At 40.6% G+C, this 25,494-nt stretch overlaps 1 pseudogene; it reads left to right on the top strand.

Annotated features, from left to right (window-relative positions):
• LOC135559295 (low-density lipoprotein receptor-related protein 1-like) overlaps positions 1-25,494 on the top strand; it is a 222,746-nt pseudogene that overhangs the window by 40,772 nt on the left and 156,480 nt on the right.

Raw genomic sequence — 25,494 nt, 5'->3', positions numbered from 1 at the left:
AACAGTAAACATTACACATACAGAAGTTTCAAAACAATAAAGACATTACAAATGTCATATTATATATGTACAAATGGTTAAGGTATACAAGGAATTTCACCCAGTAGATACAGTGCCTTGCGAAAATATTCGGCCCCCTTGAACTTTGCGACCTTTTGCCACATTTCAGGCTTCAAACATAAAGATATAAAACTGTATTTTTTGTGAAGAATCAACAACAAGTGGGACACAATCATGAAGTGGAACAACATTTATTGGATATTTCAAACTTTTTTAACAAATCAAAAACTGTAAAATTGGGCATGCAAAATTATTCAGCCCCTTTACTTTCAGTGCAGCAAACTCTCTCCAGAAGTTCAGTGAGGATCTCTGAATGATCCAATGTTGACCTAAATGACTAATGATGATAAATACAATCCACCTGTGTGTAATCAAGTCTCCGTATAAATGCACCTGCACTGTGATAGTCTCAGAGGTCCGTTAAAAGCGCAGAGAGCATCATGAAGAACAAGGAACACACCAGGCAGGTCCAAGATACTGTTGTGAAGAAGTTTAAAGCCGTATTTGGATACAAAAAGATTTCCCAAGCTTTAAACATCCCGAGGAGCACTGTGCAAGCGATAATATTGAAATGGAAGGAGTATCAGACCACTGCAAATCTACCAAGACCTGGCCGTCCCTCTAAACTTTCAGCTCATACAAGGTGAAGACTGATCAGAGATGCAGCCAAGATGCCCATGATCACTCTGGATGAACTGCAGATATCTAAAGCTGAGGTGGGAGACTCTTTCCATAGGACAACAATCAGTCGTATATTGCACAAATCTGGCCTTTATGGAAGAGTGGCAAGACGACAGCCATTTCTTAAAGATATCCATAAAAAGTGTTGTTTAAAGTTTGCCACAAGCCACCTGGGAGACACACCAAACATGTGGAAGAAGGTGCTCTGGTCAGATGAAATCAAAATTGAACTTTTTGGCAACAATGCGAAACGTTATGTTTGGCGTAAAAGCAACACACCTCATCACCCTGAACACACCATACCCACTGTCAAACATGGTGGTGGCAGCATCATGGCTTGGGCCTGCTTTTCCTCAGCAGGGACAGGGAAGATGGTTAAAATTGATGGGAAGATGGATGGAGCCAAATACAGGACCATTCTAGAAGAAAACTAGATGGAGTCTGCAAAAGACCTGAGACTGGGACAGAGATTTGTCTTCCAACAAGACAATGATCCAAAACATAAAGCAAAATCTACAATGGAATGGTTCAAAAATAAACATATCCAGGTGTTAGAATGGCCCAGTCAAAGTCCAGACCTGAATCCAATTGAGAATCTGTGGAAAGAACTGTAAACTGCTGTTCACAAATGCTCTCCATCCAACCTCACTGAGCTCGAGCTGTTTTGCAAGGAGGAATGGGAAAACATTTCAGTCTCTCGATGTGCAAAACTGATAGAGACATACCCCAAGCGACTTACAGCTGTAATCGCAGCAAAAGGTGGCACTACAAAGTATTAACTTAAGGGGGCTGATTGTGTCCCACTTGTTGTTGATTCTTCACAAAAAAATACAGTTTTATATCTTTATGTTTGAAGCCTGAAATGTGGCAAAAGGTCGCAAAGTTCAAGGGGGCCGAATACTTTTGCAAGGCACTGTATGGGAGTTTATCAAAATTGGAATTCGAATTCTTTGTGGATCTGTGTAATCTGAGGGAAATACAGTCCCTTGCGAAAGTATTCGGTGACCAGGACCGTCTCCTAAAGTTGATTCAGCTGCGGGATCGGGACACCACCAGTACAGAGCTTGCTCAGGAATGGCAGCAGGCAGGTGTGAGTGCAGGCAGGTGTGAGTGCATCTGCACACACAGTGAGGCGAAGTCTTTTTTTTGAGGATGGCCTGGTGTCAAGAAGGGCAGCAAAGAAGTCACTTCTCTCCAGGAAAAACATCAGGGACAGACTGATGTACTGCAAAAGGTACAGGGATTGGACTGCTGAGGACTGGAGTAGTCATTTTCTCTGATGAATCCCCTTTCCGATTGTTTGGGGCATCCTGAAAAAAGCTTGTCCAGAGAGGACAAGGTGAGCGTAACCATCAGTCTTGTGTCATCCTGAACCCATTCATGTGTGGGGTTACTTCTCTGGGGAGTGGGCTCGCTCATAATTTTGCCTAGGAACACAGCCATAAATAAAGAATGGTACCAACACATCCTCCGAGAGCAACTTCTCCCAACCATCCATGAACAGTTTGGTGACGAACAATGCCTTTTCCAGCATGATGGAGCACCTTGCCATAAGGAAAAAGTGATAACTAAGTGGCTCGGGGAACAAAACATCGATATTTTGGGTCCATGGCCAGGAAACTCCCCAGACCTTAATCCCATTGAGAACTTGTGGTCAATCCTCAAGAGGCGGGCGGACAAACAAAAACCCACACATGACAAACTCCAGGCATTGATTATTCAAGAATGGACTGACCAGAAGTTAATTGACAGCATGCCAGGGCGGATTGCAGAGGTCTTGAAATAGAAGGGTCAACACTGCAAATATTGACTCTTTGCATCAACTTCATGTAATTGTCAATTAAAGCCTTTGACACTTATGAAATGCCTGTAATTATACTTCAGTATTCCATAGTAACAACTGACAAAAATATCTAAAGATACTGAAGCAGCAAACTTTGTGTAAATTCATATTTGTATCATTCTCAAAACTTTTGGCCACGACTATACATTAAATGACATTTGATATGTCTTTATTCTTTTTGGAACTTCTGTGAGTGTCACAATCGTCGTAAGAAGCGGACCAAAATGCAGCGTGGTATGTGTTCATGATGATACTTTAATTAAAGAAGGCACTGAACATTGAATACAAAACAATAAACGAATAATGACCGTGCCGCTATAATAAGAACTGTGCTGACACAAGCAACTAACTTAGACAATCACCCACAACCCACAATGACAAAACAGGCTACCTAAATATGGTTCCCAATCAGAGACAACGACTAACACCTCTGATTGAGAACCATATCAGGCCAAACACAGAAACAGACAAACTAGACATCCAACATAGAATGTCCACTCAGATCACACCCTGACCAAACAAAACATAGAAACATACAAAGCAAACTATGGTCAGGGTGTGACAGTGAGTGTAATGTTTACTGCTCATTTTTATTGTTTATTTAACTTTTGTTTATTATCTACTTCACTTGCTTTTGCAATGTTAACATATGTTTCCCATGCCAATAAAGCCCATTGAATTGAATTGAGAGAGTTAGAGAGCGAGAGAGAGGCAGAGAGAGATGGAGAGTGGGAGAGGAACTCTGCTGTCATCAGTCTCTTAGTTCTGGTCGACACAGATGAGGAATCGTTGTTTTTCCTGGAGAGGAGGAAAAAGAGAGACTACTTGGTATTCTGTTGCTGGCTGTAATGGACAATATTTCTTCGTCACTGTTTTCCTTTCTGTTTCTCTTTCTTCGGCATGTGTCAGGTTTTTTGTCTAGCTGGCAGAAAGGGTTCCTGTCTGAAATGTAGATATTTGTTCAGTGATTTGTCCTGCACACAGAACTTTGGTCCCATACAACAAGTGTTTATTGAAGTTCGTTGTTAGGGATATGGTTTGAATTCTAACTAACTGTGTGCATGTGGGTGAGCTTGCGGGAACAGGTGCGTTGACGTGTATTTTCTATTGAAGTGCAGAGAATATGTCAAATATTCAATGCCTTGCAGCTTAGCTAGGACACCTAAGATCCCCACAGCCCCATGGCAACACAAATACCTGTTATGCAATACACTGAGCTATTCTCTAGGGTCTCCTGTTTTAAGTCTGGACAAATGAAGCACAAACACACTTTATGGCCAGCTACCTGCCTCTTCCCTGCCCTGCTGGCTCAACACCCTGCCATCAGTCCACTACTCATCACAGCCCAGCCAATGAATGTTTAGGCCACAGCCTGGCAGGACAGATAACACTGAACACTTCCCTATAGCAGAGAATAGAGGAGATTAGATAGAAACCATCTAAGACTGAGCGGCCGATATTCTGATTTGCCCTTTAAAGACCATTTTTTTCTTGTGAAAACATTTGAAAACGTCTCCGGGGCTGTGAAAATGAATCCCTCACACTCACAGGCTGCTGTTCAGGTGTGATCATAAAAAAATCCTACTTTTTTAAATGTCACTGATTAGTTTGTGTCTGGATATTTAGGATGTGTTCTGGTGATATGCTGATATTTGTAAGTGCAGTCAAGTCACAAATACACTATACAATTCAATATAGGGTATGTCCTAAAATAATTATTCATCTTTCTATTCATAGTATTTATAAATAGATAAAAGACAGGATTAGAAGAAACATCGTTATTGAATTAATACTTCTTCAAATGCAGTTGAAGTCGGAAGTTTACAGGTTGGAGTCATTAACTCGTTTTTCAACCACTTCACAAATTTCTTGTTTTAACAAACTATAGTTTTGGCAAGTCGGTTAGGACATCTACTTTGTGCATGACATAGGTCATTTTCCCAATAATTGTTAGAGACAGATTATTTCACTTATAATTCACTGTATCAATCAATTCCAGTGGGTCAAACGTTTACATATACTAAGTTGACTGTGCCTTTAAACAGCTTGGAAAATTCCAGAAAATTATGTCATGGCTTTAGAAGCTTCTGATAGGCTAATTGACATCATTTGAGTCAATTGGATGTGTACCTGTGGATGTATTTCAAGGCCTACCTTCAAACTTTGTGCCTCTTTACTTGACATGGGAAAATCAAAAGAAATCAGCCAAGACCTCAGAAAAACATTGTAGGCCTCCACAAGTCTGGTTCATCCTTGGGAGCAATTTCCAAACGCCTGAAGGTACCATGTTCATCTGTACAAACAATAGTACGCAAGTACAAACAACATGGGACCACGCAGCCGTCATACCGCTCAGGAAGGAGACGCGATCTGTCTCCTAGAGATGAACATACTTTGGTGCGAAAAGTGCAAATCAATCACAGAACAACAGCACAGGACCTTGTGAAAATGCTGGAGGAAACAGGTACAGAGTATCTATATCCACAGTAAAACGAGTCCTTTATCGACATAACTTGAAAGGCCACTCAGCAAGGAAGAAGCCACTGCTCCAAAACTGCCATGGGGACAAAGATCGTACTTTTGGAGAAATGTCCTTTGGTCTGAGGAAACAAAAATAGAACTGTTTGGCCAGAATGACCATTGTTATGTTTGGAGGAAAAAGGGGGAGGCTTGCAAGCTGACAAACACCATCCCAACCGTGAAGCACGGGGGTGGTAGCATCATGTTGTGGTGGTGCTTTGCTGCAGGAGGGGCTGGTGCACTTCACAAAATAGATGGCATCATGAAAATGTATGTGGATATATTGAAGCAACATCTCAAGACATCAGTCAGGAAGTTAAAGCTTGGTCGCAAATTGGTCTTCCAAATGGACATTGACCCCAAACATACTTCCAAAGTTGTGGCAAAATTGCTTAAGGACAACAAAATCAAGGTATTGGAGTGGCCATCACAAAGCCCTGACCTTGTGGAAAGCTTGTGGAAGGCTACCCGAAATGTTTGACCCAATTTAAACAATTTAAAGGCAATGCTACCAAATACTAATTGAGTGTATGTAAACTTCTGACCCACTGGGAATGTGATGAAAGAAATTAAAGCTGAAATAGTATTATTCTGACATTTCACATTCTTAAAATAAAGGGGTGATCCTAACTGACCTAAGACAGGGAATTTTTACTATGATTAAATGTCAGGAGTTGTGAAAACTTGGCTAAGGTGTATGTAAATGTCCGACTTCAACTGTATAAGGAACTGAAACACAAAAGTACTCAAAACCCCGGAATTAGGTAGGAATCAACATGGTAGTGATAAAAACACAGCAAACAGAGGACAGAAGGCACAGTGTCACTGATCCTCCCGGTACTGCTGCTCATTCTGTTCACCAGCTCCGGAGGTCTAAGTCACCGGCCTTCTAGGCGTCACTGAACTGGATCATTACCACCAACCCGGACTGTCTTGTCTCCTTACGCACACCTGGTTCCCATTCCCCCTGATTAGTATGTGTATATATGTGCTCTCTGTTTCCCCTTGTCCTTGGTGGTTGTTGTTCTATGTCTGTTGGTCTTGTGAGTACCTGTGCTCTGTTGTTTCGGCTTTGATACTACGCATTAATTATGCTTTTGTTAATACGGGTCTCATCCTGTGTAATTGTTATTGCCGTTCTCCTCCCGTGTATTTATTAGAGGTTTACACCTTACGCTCTTTGTTTGGGTTTACAGCCCTGTGTTATATTTGACCTGTTTGTTTTGGGCTTTGTCATGTTCATGACATGCACTATCTTGGTTGAAGTAATAAAAACACATATTTCGTATTCCTGCACCTGTTTCCTATCATTTATACAACATGACACACAGTATGTGGGTATTTGCGGGTGTATTGTGATGGTAGGTGCGGTGTGTGTTTTTGTGTTTGAAAAAGACTGGAGTTAAGTGAGTGAAAAAAGAATGTGGTTGCAAATGCCAGAGTGTGTGTGTGTGTGTGTGTGTGTGTGTGTGTGTGTGTGTGTGTGTCTGTGTCTGTGTCTGTGTCTGTGTCTGTGTCTGTGTCTGTGTCTGTGTCTGTGTCTGTGTCTGTGTCTGCAAGCACGAGTATTACATTTTGTGAAGATATGGGATATACATTTTAAAATAGATTATAAATATCGTTTATTTATTGATTGTCTTATCATGATTGTGCGCATGATGGAGCGGTCCCAAACCCTATTCACTAGACACCCACCTGAGAGATCCACACACTAAGGAGAAATCCTTATTTGTATTATAGGCCTACTGAAAGTAGCTTAAATGCAGCCAAGACAGAAAGATACATGCTGTCAGAGACCCACTAAAGCAGCACTGTCTCCTCAAGATTCTGAGCCTGCCTGGCAGGGTTGGTCCAACTAAGCCAAATCCCCCACATGGGTGAGCATAACATACAAGGAATTTTTCAAAGCTGCTAATGTGAACCTTGATGACCTTGTACCTAGCCAGAGCGGATTTCAGTGAGGTGCCCCCACCCAGGTAGTGGCAGTGCTGGCAACACTAGCTGCAGTAACCCATGGGGAGGGGGTCACACTCAGACATTCAGAAAGGGGGCCTATTCTTAGGGGGGTGTATCTGAGCGCCATCAGCAAGGACTTGACATTGGTTAGTCAAATCTCCCCATTCTTGCTCAATTTTGCATGCCTTCTCAAACAGCTACAACTGTATATGCATTCACACATCAAGTCTTCTCTTGAGTTGGGCCTGGGGATGGAACAACTGTTGAAAATCTGAGCGTGTGTGTGTGTGTATCCCACATCTGTTGCTGTGGGGTGATGATGTTAGGGACAATACAGGATGAATCACAATATTTGTTTGCCAAAAATGTCATTTTTGTAATGCCAATCCTGGTTAAAGGTAACAATACTGGTTAGAGGTAACAATCCTGGTTAGAGGTAACAATACTGGTTAGAGGTAACAATCCTGGTTAAAGGTAACAATACTGGTTATAGGTAACAATCCTGGTTAAAGGTAACAATACTGGTTAGAGGTAACAATCCTGGTTAGAGGTAACAATCCTGGTTAGAGGTAACAATCCTGGTTAGAGGTAACAATCCTGGTTATAGGTAATAATCCTGGTTATAGGTAACAATACTGGTTATAGGTAATAATCCTGTTTCTAGGTAATAATCCTGGTTATAGGTAATAATCCTGGTTAGAGGTAACAATCCTGGTTAGAGGTAACAATCCTGGTTAGAGGTAACAATCCTGGTTAGAGGTAACAATCCTGGTTATAGGTAACAATCCTGGTTAGAGGTAACAATCCTGGTTATAGGTAATAATCCTGGTTAGAGGTAACAATCCTGTTTCTAGGTAATAATCCTGGTTAGAGGTAACAATCCTGTTTCTAGGTAATAATCCTGGTTATAGGTAACAATCCTGGTTATAGGTAACAATCCTGTTTCTAGGTAACAATCCTGTTTCTAGGTAACAATCCTGGTTATAGGTAACAATCCTGGTTAGAGGTAACAATCCTGTTTCTAGGTAATAATCCTGGTTAGAGGTAACAATCCTGGTTAGAGGTAACAATCCTGGTTAGAGGTAACAATCCTGGTTAGAGGTAACAATCCTGGTTAGAGGTAACAATCCTGGTTAGAGGTAACAATCCTGGTTATTGGTAACAATCCTGGTTAGAGGTAACAATCCTGGTTAAAGGTAATAATCCTGGTTATAGGTAACAATCCTGGTTATAGGTAACAATCCTGGTTATAGGTAACAATCCTGGTTAGAGGTAACAATCCTGGTTAGAGGTAATAATCCTGGTTATAGGTAACAATCCTGGTTATAGGTAATAATCCTGGTTATAGGTAATAATACTGGTTAGAGGTAACAATCCTGGTTATAGGTAATAATCCTGGTTATAGGTAACAATACTGGTTATAGGTAATAATCCTGTTTCTAGGTAATAATCCTGGTTATAGGTAATAATCCTGGTTATAGGTAACAATCCTGGTTAGAGGTAACAATCCTGGTTATAGGTAACAATCCTGTTTCTAGGTAACAATCCTGGTTAGAGGTAACAATCCTGTTTCTAGGTAACAATCCTGGTTAGAGGTAACAATCCTGGTTAGAGGTAACAATCCTGTTTCTAGGTAACAATCCTGGTTAGAGGTAACAATCCTGTTTCTAGGTAACAATCCTGGTTAAAGGTAATAATCCTGGTTAGAGGTAACAATCCTGGTTAGAGGTAACAATCCTGGTTATAGGTAACAATCCTGGTTAGAGGTAACAATCCTGGTTAGAGGTAACAATCCTGGTTAAAGGTAATAATCCTGGTTATAGGTAACAATCCTGGCTATAGGTAACAATCCTGGTTAGAGGTAACAATCCTGTTTCTAGGTAACAATCCTGGTTAGAGGTAACAATCCTGTTTCTAGGTAACAATCCTGGTTAGAGGTAACAATCCTGTTTCTAGGTAACAATCCTGTTTCTAGGTAACAATCCTGGTTAGAGGTAACAATCCTGGTTAGAGGTAACAATCCTGGTTAGAGGTAACAATCCTGGTTAGAGGTAACAATCCTGTTTCTAGGTAATAATCCTGTTTCTAGGTAATAATCCTGGTTAGAGGTAACAATCCTGGTTATAGGTAACAATCCTGGTTAGAGGTAACAATCCTGTTTCTAGGTAACAATCCTGGTTAGAGGTAACAATCCTGGTTAGAGGTAACAATCCTGGTTAGAGGTAACAATCCTGTTTCTAGGTAACAATCCTGGTTAGAGGTAATAATCCTGGTTAAAATAACAATCCTGTTTCTAATAATACTGGTTATAGGTAATAATCCTGTTTCTAGGTAACAATCCTGGTTAGAGGTAATAATCCTGGTTATAGGTAATAATACTGGTTAGGGTAACAATCCTGGTTAGAGGTAATAATCCTGGTTAGGTAACAATCCTGGTTAGAGGTAACAATCCTGTTTCTAGGTAATAATCCTGGTTATAGGTAACAATCCTGGTTAGTTTCTAGGTAACAATCCTGGTTAGAGGTAATAATCCTGGTTAAAGGTAACAATCCTGGTTAGAGGTAACAATCCTGTTTCTAGGTAACAATCCTGGTTAGAGGTAACAATCCTGGTTATAGTAATCCTGTTTCTAGGTAATAATCCTGGTTATAGGTAACAATCCTGGTTAGAGGTAACAATCCTGTTTCTAGGTAATAATCCTGGTTAATCCTGGTTAGAGGTAACAATCCTGTTTCTAGGTAATAATCCTGGTTAAAGGTAATAATCCTGGTTATAGGTAACAATCCTGGTTAGAGGTAACAATCCTGTTTCTAGGTAACAATCCTGGTTAGAGGTAATAATCCTGGTTATAGGTAACAATCCTGTTTCTAGGTAACAATCCTGGTTAGAGGTAACAATCCTGGTTATAGGTAACAATCCTGGTTAGAGGTAACAATCCTGTTTCTAGGTAACAATACTGGTTAGAGGTAATAATCCTGGTTATAGGTAACAATCCTGTTTCTAGGTAACAATCCTGGTTAGAGGTAACAATCCTGGTTAGAGGTAACAATCCTGGTTAGAGGTAACAATCCTGTTTCTAGGTAACAATCCTGGTTAGAGGTAACAATCCTGGTTATAGGTAACAATCCTGGTTAGAGGTAACAATCCTGTTTCTAGGTAACAATCCTGGTTAGAGGTAACAATCCTGGTTATAGGTAACAATCCTGGTTATAGGTAACAATCCTGTTTCTAGGTAACAATCCTGGTTAGAGGTAACAATCCTGGTTATAGGTAACAATCCTGTTTCTAGGTAACAATCCTGGTTAGAGGTAACAATCCTGTTTCTAGGTAACAATCCTGGTTAGAGGTAACAATCCTGGTTATAGGTAACAATCCTGGTTAGAGGTAACAATCCTGTTTCTAGGTAATAATCCTGGTTATAGGTAACAATCCTGGTTATAGGTAACAATCCTGGTTAGAATAATACTGGTTAAGGTAATCCTGGTTAGAGGTAACAATCCTGGGTTAGAGGTAACAATCCTGGTTAGAGGTAACAATCCTGGTTATTGGTAACAATCCTGGTTATAGGTAATAATACTGGTAACAATCCTGGTTATAGGTAATAATCCTGGTTATAGGTAACAATCCTGGTTATAGGTAATAATCCTGGTTATAGGTAATAATCCTGGTTAGAGGTAATAATCCTGGTTAAAGGTAACAATCCTGGTTATAGGTAACAATCCTGGTTATAGGTAATAATCCTGGTTATAGGTAATAATCCTGGTTAGAGGTAATAATACTGGTTAGAGGTAACAATCCTGTTTCTAGGTAACAATCCTGGTTAGAGGTAACAATCCTGTTTCTAGGTAATAATCCTGGTTATAGGTAACAATCCTGGTTATAGGTAACAATCCTGGTTATAGGTAACAATCCTGGTTATAGGTAACAATCCTGATTATAGGTAACAATCCTGGTTATAGGTAATAATACTGGTTAAATAATCCTGTTTCTAGGTAACAATCCTGGTTAGAGGTAACAATCCTGGTTAGAGGTAACAATCCTGTTTCTAGGTAACAATCCTGGTTAGAGGTAACAATCCTGTTTCTAGGTAACAATCCTGGTTATAGGTAACAATCCTGGTTAGAGGTAACAATCCTGTTTCTAGGTAACAATCCTGTTTCTAGGTAACAATCCTGTTTCTAGGTAACAATCCTGGTTAAAGGTAATAATCCTGGTTAGAGGTAACAATCCTGGTTATAGGTAACAATCCTGGTTAGAGGTAACAATCCTGGTTAGAGGTAATAATCCTGGTTAGAGGTAATAATCCTGGTTAGAGGTAATAATACTGGTTATAGGTAATAATCCTGGTTAGAGGTAATAATCCTGGTTAAAGGTAACAATCCTGTTTCTAGTTAACAATCCTGGTTATAGGTAATAATACCTGGTTTGGTTAGGTAACAATCCTGGTTATAGGTAACAATCCTGGTTATAGGTAACAATCCTGGTTATAGGTAACAATCCTGTTTAGAGGTAACAATCCTGTTTCTAGGTAATAATCCTGGTTAGAGGTAATAATCCTGGTTAGAGGTAACAATCCTGGTTATAGGTAACAATCCTGTTTAGAGGTAACAATCCTGTTTCTAGGTAATAATCCTGGTTAGAGGTAATAATCCTGGTTATAGGTAATAATCCTGGTTATAGGTAATAATCCTGTTTCTAGGTAACAATCCTGTTTAGAGGTAACAATCCTGTTTCTAGGTAATAATCCTGGTTATAGGTAACAATCCTGTTTCTAGGTAATAATCCTGGTTATAGGTAATAATCCTGTTTCTAGGTAATAATCCTGGTTATAGGTAACAATCCTGGTTAAAGGTAACAATCCTGGTTATAGGTAACAATACTGGTTAGAGGTAACAATCCTGGTTATAGGTAACAATCCTGGTTATAGGTAACAATCCTGGTTATAGGTAACAATCCTGTTTCTAGGTAATAATCCTGGTTATAGGTAACAATCCTGTTTCTAGGTAATAATCCTGGTTATAGGTAACAATCCTGGTTATAGGTAACAATCCTGGTTATAGGTAACAATCCTGGTTATAGGTAACAATCCTGTTTCTAGGTAATAATCCTGGTTATAGGTAATAATCCTGGTTAGAGGTAACAATCCTGGTTATAGGTAACAATCCTGTTTCTAGGTAATAATCCTGGTTATAGGTAATAATCCTGGTTAGAGGTAACAATCCTGGTTAGAGGTAACAATCCTGGTTAGAGGTAACAATCCTGGTTAGAGGTAACAATCCTTCATATGAACTGCCAACATTATTACGGATATTATTTGTTTATTGTGGAAATGAAGATATGCAAGATTTATATACAGTGGGGAGAACAAGTATTTGATACACTGCCGATTTTGCAGGTTTTCTTACTTACAAAGCACGAAGAGGTCTGTAATTTTTTAATCATATTTACACTTCAACTGTGAGAGACGGAATCTAAAACAAAAATCCAGAAAATCACGTTGTATGAATTTTACGTAATTAATTTGCATTTTATTGCATGACATAAGTAGTTGATACATCAGAAAACCAGAACTTAATATTTGGTACAGAAACCTTTGTTTGCAATTACAGAGATCATGTTTCCTGTAGTTCTTGACCAGGTTTGCACACACTGCAGCAGGGATTTTGGCATGCTGGAAGACCTAGCCACGACCCATCTTCAATGCTCTTACTGAGGGAAGGAGGTTGTTGGCCAAGATCTCGCGATACATGGCCCCATCCATCCTCCCCTCAATACGGTGCAGTCGTCCTGTCCCCTTTGCAGAAAAGCATCCCCAAAGAATGATGTTGCCACCTCCATGCTTCACAGTTGGGATGGTGTTCTTGGGGTTGTACTCATCCTTCTTCTTCCTCCAAACACGGCGAGTGGAGTTTAGACCAAAAAGCTCTATTTTTGTCTCATCAGACCACATGACCTTCTCCCATTCCTCCTCTGGATCATCCAGATGGTAATTTGCAAACTTCAGACGGGCCTGGACATGCGCTGGCTTGAGCAGGGGGACCTTGCGTACGCTGCAGGATTTTAATTCATGACGGCATAGTGTGTTACTAATGGTTTTCTTTGAGACTGTGGTCTCAGCTTTCTTCAGGTCATTGACCAGGTCCTGCCGTGAAGTTCTGGGCTGATCCCTCACCTTCCTCATGATCATTGATGCCCCACGAGGTGAGATCTTGCATAGAGCCCCAGACCGAGGGTGATTGACCGTCATCTTGAACTTCTTCCATTTTCTAATAATTGCACCAACATTTGTTGCCTTCTCACCAAGCTGTTTGCCTATTGTCCTGTAGCCCATCCCAGCCTTGTGCAGGTCTACCATTTTATCCCTGATGTGCATACACAGCTATCTGGTCTTGGTCATTGTGGAGAGGTTGGAGTCTGTTTGATTGAGTGTGTGGACAGGTGTTTTTTATACAGGTAACAAGTTCAAACAGGTGCAGTTAATACAGGTAAGGAGTGGAGAACAGGAGGGATTCTTAAAGAAAAACTAACAAGTCTGTGAGAGACGGAATTCTTACTGATTGGTAGATGATCAAATACTTATGTCATGTAATAAAATGCAAATTAATTATTTAAAAATCAGACAATGTGATTTTCTGGATTTTTGTTTTTGATTCCGTCTCTCACAGTTGAAGTGCACCTATGATAAAAATTACAGACCTCTACATGCTTTGTAAGTAGGAAAACCTGCAAAATCGGCAGTGTATCAAATACTTGTTCTCCCCACTGTACATTACATTTACATTTAAGTCATGGCTTAGACTCATTCAAGCTAGTCGTCTTGACTACTTTTTTATGTAATTCTCGCGGGCACCAAAAGTTTAAAAAGTGTTGATAGGGATCAGAATGAGGTAGTACCATCAAATAATTGGCATATACATTACTCTTGGAAATGTAATCAAAGCCTATTGGATGACAACTTGTTTTTAAGCAGGACAGAATCATTTATAACTGACTTTTTCTGACGTAATAAAGGTACTGCAGATCCCCTTATTATATGGGACACTTTTAAATGTGCCCCTCGAGGCCATGTAATTCAATTGTCATCTTTAAAACAAAAGCAATTTAAGTCAAAAGGAGTCATATAAAGAATGGAAATAGAGGGACGAGCAGTAGAAATAGATGGCAGTAAAGACAGTACGTTAGAGTCACGGAATATATGAGGAAAATCAAAAAGAAATGGTGGATCTTATTCAAGAAAGATCCAGTGTAATGTATATTGAAAAATAAAGCGAACTGGATGGAATATGGGGAAAATGCACCAAATATTTTTTTAATATTCAACATAGAAATGCTACAAAAATTTATATTTTTGTATATCCCAAATATTTACTAAAACTTGTTACAAATGACAGAGTCACCCATGATTAATACGGGGAAACTTCAGAGCTGGATGACATACCAGTGGAAGTATACCAAACCTTTATTGATATACTCAGAGGACCATTATTAGCATGTTTTAACCACTCCTATGTAAATGGTAGATTAGCAGATACTCAACAAGAAGTTCTGGTGTCATTATTACTGAAAAATGACCCAAATGGTAAATATAAAGTTCCAGTCCATAAAAAAATGGAAGCCCCTTACACTTCAGTCTTGTGATGCAAAAATTCTAGCAAAATGCAGAGCGCATAGAATTAAAAAGGTATTGTTGGATATTATTATTCCTATTCAGACAGGTTTTTTACATGGTGATATACATTGGAGATAATATAAGACAAGAACTGGAAACAATAGAATTCAACGAAAAATCTGGGAACTCAGGCCTGGTATTCATAGCTGACTTTAAAAAGTATTTTGATAATGTTCGACTGGAATGTATATACAAGTGCCTAGAATATTTAAATCATGGAGAATCTCTTTTACAGTGGGTTAAAGTTATGTATAGTAACCCCAGGTGTAAAAGAGTAAATAATGGCTACTTCTCAGAAAGTATTAAACTGTCAAGAGGAGTAAAACAAAGCTGTCCACTATCGCCATATCTATTTATTATGACCATTTATTATGGCCACAAATCCAACAGTAACAACCTAGAAATCTAGTGCTTAAAAACAAAGCTGTCATTGTACACTGATGATAAATGTTTTCTCTTGATTACAACCAAATTTTGATAAGTCTACTATATTGGATCACAAACATTTTTTACTTTTACATTATCTAGTAGTTTAACCAATAAAATTATTTGAAGGTGAAGTGGACATACTCCATATTCATATTCCGAAAGAAAGAAATGTTTTCACTACAATACATTTAAATAGAAAGTTAGCAAAAATAGATACGATTTTGCTATGGAAAGGAAAATAACCGTCTATTTGGGGAAAAAAATCACCCTGATTAACTCTTTACTCATATCCTAGTTTACCTATTTGCTTATGGCCTTGCAAAGAAATATGACATTTTATTTGGAATGGCAAACCAAGCAACAATTAAACTGACCTATTTATATAATGAATATGAATTTGGAGGGCAGAAATTATTAAATATTAAAGCATTATACCTCTCACTAAAGGCTTCAGTCATACAAATATTATACTTAAATCCGAACTGGTTTTCTAGCAGATTAGTAAGAATGTCTCAACCCAAGTTCAAGAATGGCCTTTTCCCATTATTCCCATTTACAACCTTTCAATCTATTTGAAAATGAAATGATCTCCCAAATATCGCTATTTGTCAAACAAGCCATAGAAAGTTGGTTGCAATTTCAGTTTAATCCATCAGAAAAGATACTACAAATATTTAAAAAATATCATGGTTAAACTCAAATATACTCATGACTAAAAAAAATTGAAAATAATTTAAAACGGTATAAACTCTATAAATGATATCGTAAATAGGACTGGTGGAGATATGTCACACATGCAGCTAACACAGATGGAAATGTCTGCTCTACCCAAAATTACAACCAACTAATTGTAGCATTACCACAAAAAAATGGAAGTGGAAGGGGGAGAAAGTAATGAACTTGTCTGTTGGCTCTGCATTAAAGACCATAATTGGCTAAATAAAATTTGCATAAATAAAAAGTATACCGGTGTCATTTAAGGACCAAAAATGTACAGCCGTGCCATATAGATTGCAAGATAGTTGGGAAGAGATTGTTGACGTACCGATTCCATGGCACTTGATTTATGAACTGATACACTAAACAACGCTGGATTCAAAATTAGTTTTTCTATTGAAATTTACTATACAAAATTCTTGCAACCAGTAGAATGATATAATATATATATATATATATATATATATATATATATATGGGGGATATAACTATCCCAGCTCTGCAGATTTTGTTGCGAAGAGACAGAATCATTAGATCATTTGTTTTGGTACTGTCCACATGTAGCTTGTTTTTGGTCACAGGTTCAGGAATGGCTGAAGAATTGCAACATTTACCTGGAGCTAAGTCTGTAAATAGCACTGCTGTGTGATTTAAAAAGTCCTAATCAAATCAATAACATAATAACACTATTAGCAAAAATGTTTATCTTTAATTTACAATATGTACAATGTAAGAGAATAGAAAGTATCAGAACTTTTGTGAAACATCCCCGCACAGTTGAAAAATGTATGGCAAATATACATCAAAAACTGGATGGTGTTCAGAGATAGATGGGCGAGGTTAAGTGGAGCTGAAAGATGGGACTATAGACAAACAAAATATAACTGTTGTGTTGTTGTCCATCAGTTTACTCCAATTAGGGGAGGGATGGTAGGTTTAGGGAAAAATAATAAAGGGAAATATATTTACAAAAAAATATAAGGGGGATTGGAAATGATGCAGACAATTACAATGATGGAAACCACAATCTATCTGCACTATTAAAGCAACCATTTTTTTTACAATGGTTACTAGTTTCTGTGGTATCATTTGATCTCTGACTGTAATGTGTGTATTGTGTTGCAGGTCCACACAGAGTGTCCCTGTGTCCGGCCAATGAGTTTGAGTGTCTGGGGACAGACATGTGTATCCACATGAGCAGACTGTGTGATGGGAGCCCTGACTGCACTGATGGCTGGGATGAGGGGCCACACTGTAGAGGTAACACACACACACACACACACACACACACACAGTAAATCAGCAAGTCCCCTTTGTAGCTATTGAATCTGTACAGGCACAGCTCGGGCAACTGTTTTCTTGGGTCCTTCCTATTTCTTAGTTCCTACAGAACACTGGGCCAGCTAATCCTGCTACAGCCAGCCAGTGACTCGGCTCCTCTTTTGTCTGGTTCCACAATGAGACACCATGGACTCAATAGCTGTTGAAATGACACCCTATTCTCTATATAGTGCAGTGCTTTCAGGCAGGAAATCAGACATAGTTATATCAGACACAGCCAATATGTCCCCTCTGTGTGGCTCTGTTCTTTTGTCTTGTTCCACTATGGGAAGCTATAGACTCAATATGTCTTCCTCTCTGTGACTCAAATTAATATTAGGGATTTGATTTGATGATGAGATTCTCCTCCTATCCGGACGGCATGGCTGTCTGGGTAAATGCTCTGCTCTGCCTGCCAGAGACGTGGAAAGGGCCTCTGAGCCTCACATTCTCTAGGGCCTGATTGATAAATGAATTACTTTTTCTTGGAGAGGAGAGAGAAGAGGAGCCATTGTGATAATGGAGGCCATCTCATTAGAGCAGTTGATGGAGGAAGACAATGTTTATTGGACAGAAAAGAGATTACAGTTTGGGTGGAACTGTGGAGACAAAGGGAGAGAGCATGTATAGAACAGAACCAGGCTAACTGGACATTTCTCTCATGGCAAAAGGCAATGTTGTGTTCATACAGGATTCATACAGCTGATATTGAGTGTGTGTGCTGTACTGATATTAGTCCAGCTCATATTTGATGTTTTGGTGTATGTTAAATTGGGACATGTTTGTTGGTTTGGGTGCATTCCCCTACAAAGAATATTGATGCCAAATAACCTTTTGAGTTCTCCTTTATGAAACAAAAGTTCTACAACAGAACAGGGCCTGGAAAAAGACCAGTATACATTAGAACTGCCAAGTGCACAAACAGTCCTCTGTCATATACATACTTAGAAAGATATGCTCTATCTTTCTTTTTCAAATATTATTTTTAAGTTTACTTGTTTTATGTGTAAATCATTTTGTTTATGAGTGTCATATTAAGTAATGGTGTGAAAGGATAAGAGTGAAAGTGACCGTTGTTGTCTGAAGTGTCAGATTCCCTTACTGCAATCTGTGGAACTTCCCTGTCTTGCTCAATGTTCCGCCGATGATGTCATATAGACATGACACGTACCACCTGTCCCCGGTGAGCACACTGGTCCAGCTTTCCCTATGGCTGGAGTAAACAAACAAACACACACACAGACACAGTAGTGGCAGTGTGTTTGCCCGAACGTTCTACTGTCACAGTGGCAGTGTGTGAGCCCCCTGTTTTACGGAAAGCTCACCATTTCACAAGCATCCCAATGTTTGCTTGAACTAACTGGTGGGTTGTGCAGGCCAAGCGTTCTCTGGCCTGGTGCTTATGTCTCAAAGCACACTTTGTCATCCGCTTTGTCCAAGTAATTATCCACAAGTTGCTGATGAGGGGAGTGAGGCAGGCAAGGTAGGAGGCAGGCAGGCAGGGTTGTATTTTATCGCAGTACAATACAGTACAATACATGTTAACATGGTGTGGGAGGTGAGGAGTGGAATGGTTATATTATAGTGTGTGATAGCCAGGTTTTGTCCTGCTAATGTGTTACTGGGCATCTGAGGCTGGTGTCACTGGGCTGGTCATATCTCTGCAGATGTAGCCCTTTACAAATAGAATATTTGGGCACTGATAACTGCCTAAATTGGAAAGCAGTGGCTGTGCAGTAGCATGCTATACATGACGTCAGACCTCTGGCTCTGAGCTTCACAGCTCTGTATGGGGTTTGAGCACCACACGGGACCAGTAGTTGCCCTATCCCTCCCGTTAATTGGGCAGATTTTGCAAATTTTGTCAACTGACTGAGGGAAATGCTGTATGTGTATATACCCCACATTTTCCAGGAGTATTCTTATCGTGTTACTGAATGTAGAGTATCCGGGGGGGTTTCAGATTTCGTTATCAACAAACGTGGCAAAGTACAGTAAATGTAAAATGCACATAAAATCAACAGTGTAATGTTTGGATTCAGTCTACTGTCAGGTGAACTGTTGTGTCCTCAACTTTGATCTGATGATTTCCCCATAATCTGTTCCCTTTCAAATACTACCATGCTTATGCTTATGCTTTTCATATTTCTTCTGAAATAAGCATTTCAATTTGGCCCTATCAATATAGGCCATCTTCCTACGAGGGTAAAGCTGATGTAGACTGTGTGTGCCGGGTGTGACGTATCCTTCCCACTATCTATCTATCTATCTATGCTGCTAATATTTATTGTGCTTATTACCGTCCTAATATTCCTAATGATTTGTACACTCAGTGTAGTATTGTCATTTGCCACTGAAAAATAGCTGTTTGACGAATATTTGAGTCCCTGTTTTTGTTGAGGAAATGAACACTGGACCAGACAGAGACAGAAAGAGGAGAGGTGAGGGTTAGGAATGTCTCAACCCAGGACCTGGCCTTGATAAAAGGAGAGGTAGACATGACAGCTTCCTCACTGGTAAGTAATAAATGCCCAGTGACTGACTGGATCCTAGTTAGTCTGATAGTGTCGTCTCTATCGTTCACTTGGCCAGCCAGTCATCCAGTCAGCCAGTCAGTATTCAGTATATACTGTAGATTGAGGTAACTAGGAATAATCTGTTGTTGGGAAAGACTCTTAGAAGTCATGAAGGTTGTGAAGTAGTATGGAGGGGATACTGAGTTTTTAAACCTTGTCCTGTCCCTGTTTGTCCTTATCATCTGTTTCACCCCATTACCCCACCTAGTTCACCCCACCCAGTTCACCCAACCTAAATATTGATCAGAGAGGCCCTGGGACTGTCCTGTCTGTCCTGTCTGTCTGTCCTGTCTGTCCTGTCTGTGAAGGAAAACAACAAACGTTTATACTTTTCCTTCTCTCTGCCTCCTTATCTGCTCTGGGATGGACTCCAAGAACACTCAGCATCACTCACCACATCTGTGTGTGTGTATTTGTGTGTGTGTGTGTTTGTGTGTGTGTGTGACATGCTTGTTGAACACTCAAGGCAGCAGTGTGACATGTGTTTTCTCAGGTAATTAACCCTGGTTAAATGGCTGAATGAATACTACTGTTGAGAACAGTTGACTGGTGACTTTTTTCCCCTGTTGGTGCTTTGACTTTGTAACACTCCATGGCCTGTGACAAAATATGTATATTGGCTGCAGTTTTCTGCAAATCAAAGTAATATAAGTAATTATATTTCAATGGTATTCTGCTCTCATCTCTCTGTGGCACTGTGGGGCACAACAAACATAAGATTCCATTCTGCAGTAATTATAATTCTATGGACGCAACCACAGAATAGAATGGCATCTGAAGTCAAAATGTGTCCTTATGCATATTCCCTTTCTGACTCATTCCCTTGAGTGTGTTGTGCTTTGAAACCCACAGTCAGAAAACTAGGTTTAGATTAGAGACGGGCTGAAATTGAAATTGGTGTTCTTCGGGCAATATCCACTTATTGCTGTGCTGATTGTGATTGTTGAAGCTAGAGGCTCAGGGCTAGAGAAAGGTGAGGTGTTGGCCTGATGTAGGCTTGGAGGGGCAGCACCCTGGCTAGCGTTGGCACTGTGTGTCTCTATGTGTGTCTCAGTGAATGGGTTTTATACAGGGCACACACACAGTGGGTTTCTTCCTCTCAGCGAGACCCCACAAAAGGGCCATTGTGGCCCGAGTGCCACAGGCTTTACATAATGAGGACCCTTCAGTGGTCCAACCTCCTCTGCACTCTCCTCGAGCCACCCTCAACGGTCGGCACGTAATGGTCTCCTTTCAGCTGGACAGGGCTGTGGATTGTGGTGTGGACATCCCTTCACTCTGACTGATAATAGTCCACTCCCTGTGTGATACTGTAGTGCCCTCCCATTATGATGTACTATTAAATGAGGTTGCACAGTCTGCTTTGGTGCAGTATGTTTAGTTATCTAGGAAGTGGGACTTCACTGGACATGCCAGTAGGATTCCATGCTCTGCAAGCTTTGTGATGGTGCTCAGACGGAGAGTTCATCTCACTTCCTTGGTGTGTCTGTGTGGTTATGTGTTTCTTGGCAGCTCTTTGTTGGTGTGTTGCAGTCCTCTCTCAGACAGAAAGAAAGACAGACAACAAGCTGTATGGCCACTTCTCTCATATCTGCCTTTTCATCTAATAGGTAGGAAACTGTTGGCAGGCAGCATGCTTAAGACTGCAGCGTGAGGAGACTGCAGCGTGGGGAGACTGCAGCGTGAGGAGACTGCAGTGTGGGGAGACTGCAGCGTGAGGAGACTGCAGTGTGGGGAGACTGCAGTGTGGGGAGACTGCAGCGTGGGGAGACTGCAGCGTGAGGAGACTGCAGCGTGAGGAGACTGCAGCGTGGGGAGACTGCAGCGTGAGGAGACTGCAGTGTGGGGAGACTGCAGCGTGAGGAGACTGCAGTGTGGGGAGACTGCAGTGTGGGGAGACTGCAGCGTGGGGAGACTGCAGCGTGAGGAGACTGCAGCGTGGGGAGACTGCAACACGTGTTGTTGCCCTGTTATATATTAGCCTCTACTGTATGAACGATTAGTCTGATATTACAGTGGGTAGAAGCCTCTAACTTTTTCTAGTCTAAACTGTGCTCAACTGTGCTAAAGTCTGTTACCACACTGTGTCTTGGTCTAGATATGGTGGGAGTCGGTGTTTATAAACAGTCATTCCAAAAGTGCAGGCCAAGGGCCCTAATCACTTTCATATGCAGAGCGAGGAGCTAGTAGGATGTCCCTCACTCCCGGCCACAGGACACTGTGTCAGTGGAGACCATCGATGGGAAGATAGCTCATGGATTAAGATAAGCATTTTCACAGCTGATCTGCAGACAGGCTATTAGTGTGTTGACTGGAGGAAGGAAGCTATTGCTTATGTTACAGGCTTTGGGTTTATTTCCTTGATTTTGTTTTCTATTTGGAGGTTGGTTCTCTTTGGTTCAGTGCTATCCCGTATCCTTGGGACGTCCATACCCTAAACCCTAACCTTTACCCTTACCGTAACCATTTTACATTTCATCTTCAATGGGGTATGGATGTCCCAAGGATCCCAGATAGCACAGACTATTCTGTATGGATTGGTATCATCCTCGTTGTTCAGGATGTGTTGCACCTGTTGTATTCGTTAGTCAGAAGGTGTTTCACCAATGATGTACAGTATATAACCTGGAAGCTTATAAGAAACCCCGCTATGCCCTCCGACAAACCATCAAACAGGCAAAGCGTTAATACAGGACTAAGATCGAATCATACTACACCGACTCCGACGCTCGTCGCATGTGGCAGGGCTTGGAAACTATTACAGACTACAAAGGGAAGCACAGCCGCGAGCTGCCCAGTGACACAAGCCTACCAGACGAGCTAAATAACTTCTATGCTCGCTTCGAGGCAAGTAACACTGAAACATGCATGAGAGCATCAGCTGTTCCGGACGGCTGTGTGATCACGCTCTCCGCAGCCGATGTTAGTAAGACAGATCAACATTCACAAGGCCACAGGGCCAGACGGATTACCAGGACATGTACTCTGAGCATGTGCTGACCAACTGGCAAGTGTCTTCACTGACATTTTCAACCTCTCCCTGTATGAGTCTGTAATACCAACATGTGTCAAGCAGACCACCATAATCCCTGTGCCCAAGAACACTAAGGTAATCTGCTCGTAGCACTCACGTCTGTAGCCATGAAATGCTTTGAAAGGTTGGTCATGGCTCACATCAAAACCATTATCCCAGAAACCCTAGACCCACTCCAATTTGCATACCACACCAACAGATCCACAGATGATGCAATCTCTATTGTACTCTACACTGCCCTTTCACACCTGCACAAATGGAACAGCTATGTGAGAATGCTATTAATTGACTACAGCTCAGCGTTTAACACCATAGTGCCCTCAAAGCTCATCACTAAGCTAAGGACCCTGGGACTAAACATCTCCCTCTACAACTGGATTCTGGCCTTCCTGACGGGCCGACCCCAGGTGGTAAGGGTAGGTAACAACACATCCGCCACGCTGATCCTCAACACGGTGGCCCCTCAGGGGTGCGTGCTCAGTCCCCTCCTTTACTCCCTGTTCACTCATGACTGCACAACCAGGAACAACTCCAACACCATCATTAAGTTTGCCGATGACACAACAGTGGTAGGCCTGATCACCGACAACAACGATGAGACAGCCTATAGGGAGGAGGTCAGAGACCTGACCATGTGGTGCAAGGACAACAACCTCTCCCTCAACGTGTTCAAGACAAAGGAGATTATTCTCATCGACGGGGTTCCTTGTGTTCCACATCAACAACAAACTAACATGGTCCAAGCACACCAAGACAGTCATGATGAAGGCACGACAAAACCTATTCCCCCTCAGGAGACTGAAAAGATTTGACATGGGTCCTCAGATCCTCAAAAGGCGCCAAGTCTAGGTCCAAGAGGCTTCTAAACACCTTCTACCCCCAAGCCATAAGACTCCTGAACAGCTAATCCCAGACTATTTGCATTGCCCTCCCCCTCCCCCTCTTCTACACTGCTGCTACTCTCTGTTTTTATCTATGCATAGTCACTTTATCCCTACCTACATTTACATATTACCACAATTAACTTGACTAACCTGTACCCTGCAACATTGACTCTGCACCGGTACCCCCTGTATTTAGCCTCGTTATTGTTATGTTATTGTTATGTTATTACTGCTACTCTTTAATTAATTGGTATTCTTAACTCTTACTTTTAATTCTTTTTTTCTGGGGGGATTCTTAAAACTGCATTGTTTGTTAAGGGCTTGTAAATAAGCATTTCACTGTAAGGTCTACCTCCACCTGTTGTATTCAGTGCATGTGACAAATAACATTTGATTTGAGTTGATATAAACCCTTGATTGCTGATGCTATGTATTGGCCATTGAGAGGCTTAGAAGCCACCGGTCGGCCATATTGGTACTCCCCAGTAGGAGCAGTCGTCCATAGGAATGAATGGAATTGTACTGTAACTCAACTAAATGTTTCAAGGACATTTATTTAAGTATTGTTTTGTTGTAGTGGAGACCGTAACATTAGTAATCTCTAAAATGTTTTTGTTAAATTATATATAGATTTTTTAAGTTGTTTTTATTAGAGGTCGACCGAATATGATTTTTCAACACCGATACCGATTACTGGAGGACCAAAAAAAGCCGATACCGATTAATCGGACAATGTTTTAACATTTATTTGTAATAATGACAATGACAACAATTCTGAATGAACACTTATTTTAACTTAATATAATACATCAATAAAATCAATTTAGCCTCAAATAAATAATGAAACATGTTCAATTTGGTTTAAATAATGCAAAAACAAAGTGTTGGAGAAGAAAGTAAAAGTGCAATATGTGCCTTGTAAGAAAGCTAACGTTTAAGTTCCTTGCTCAGAACATGTGAACATATGAAAGCTGGTGGTTCCTTTTAACATGAGTCTTCAATATTCCCAGGTAAGAAGTTTTAGGTTGTAGTTATTATAGGAATTATAGGACTATTTCTCTCTATACCATTAGTATTTCATATACCTTTGACTATTGGATGTTCTTATTGGCACTTTAGTATTGCCAGTGTAACAGTATAGCTTCCGTCCCTCTCCTCGATCCTACCTGAGCTCGAACCAGGAACACATCGACAACAGCTACTCTCAAAGCAGCATTACCCATGCAGAGCAATGGGAACAACTAAGTGTCAGAGCGAGTGACATTTGAAACGCTATTAGCGCGCACCACCCTACCTAGCTAGCCATTTCACATCAGTTACACCAGCCTCATCTCTGGAGTTGATAGGCTTGAAGTTTTTTTTCCCTTTATTTAACTAGGCAAGTCAGTTAAGAACAAATTCTTATTTTCAATGACGGCCTAGGAACAGTGGGTTAACTGCCTGTTCAGGGGCAGATCGACAGATTTGTACCTTGTCGTCTCGGGGGTTCGAACTTGCAACCTTCCGATAACTAGTCCAACACTCTAACCACTAGGCTACCCTGCCGCCATAAACAGCGCAATGTTTGACACACAACAAAGAACTGCTGGCAAAACACACGAAAGTGCTGTTTGAATGAATGTTTACACGCCTGCTTCTGCCTACCACGGCACAGTCAAATACTTAGATACTTGTATGCTTGTACACGATATCTAGTAATATCATCAACCATGTGTAGTTAACTAGTGATTATGATTGATTGTTTTTTATAAGATAAGTTTAATGCTAGCTAGCAACTTACCATGGCTTACTGCCTTCGCGTAACA

Source organism: Oncorhynchus masou, chromosome 18, assembly GCF_036934945.1.
Source record: "Oncorhynchus masou masou isolate Uvic2021 chromosome 18, UVic_Omas_1.1, whole genome shotgun sequence".
In the NCBI taxonomy this organism is placed as follows: domain Eukaryota; kingdom Metazoa; phylum Chordata; class Actinopteri; order Salmoniformes; family Salmonidae; genus Oncorhynchus; species Oncorhynchus masou.
This window is presented reverse-complemented; position numbering and strand designations above follow the sequence as displayed.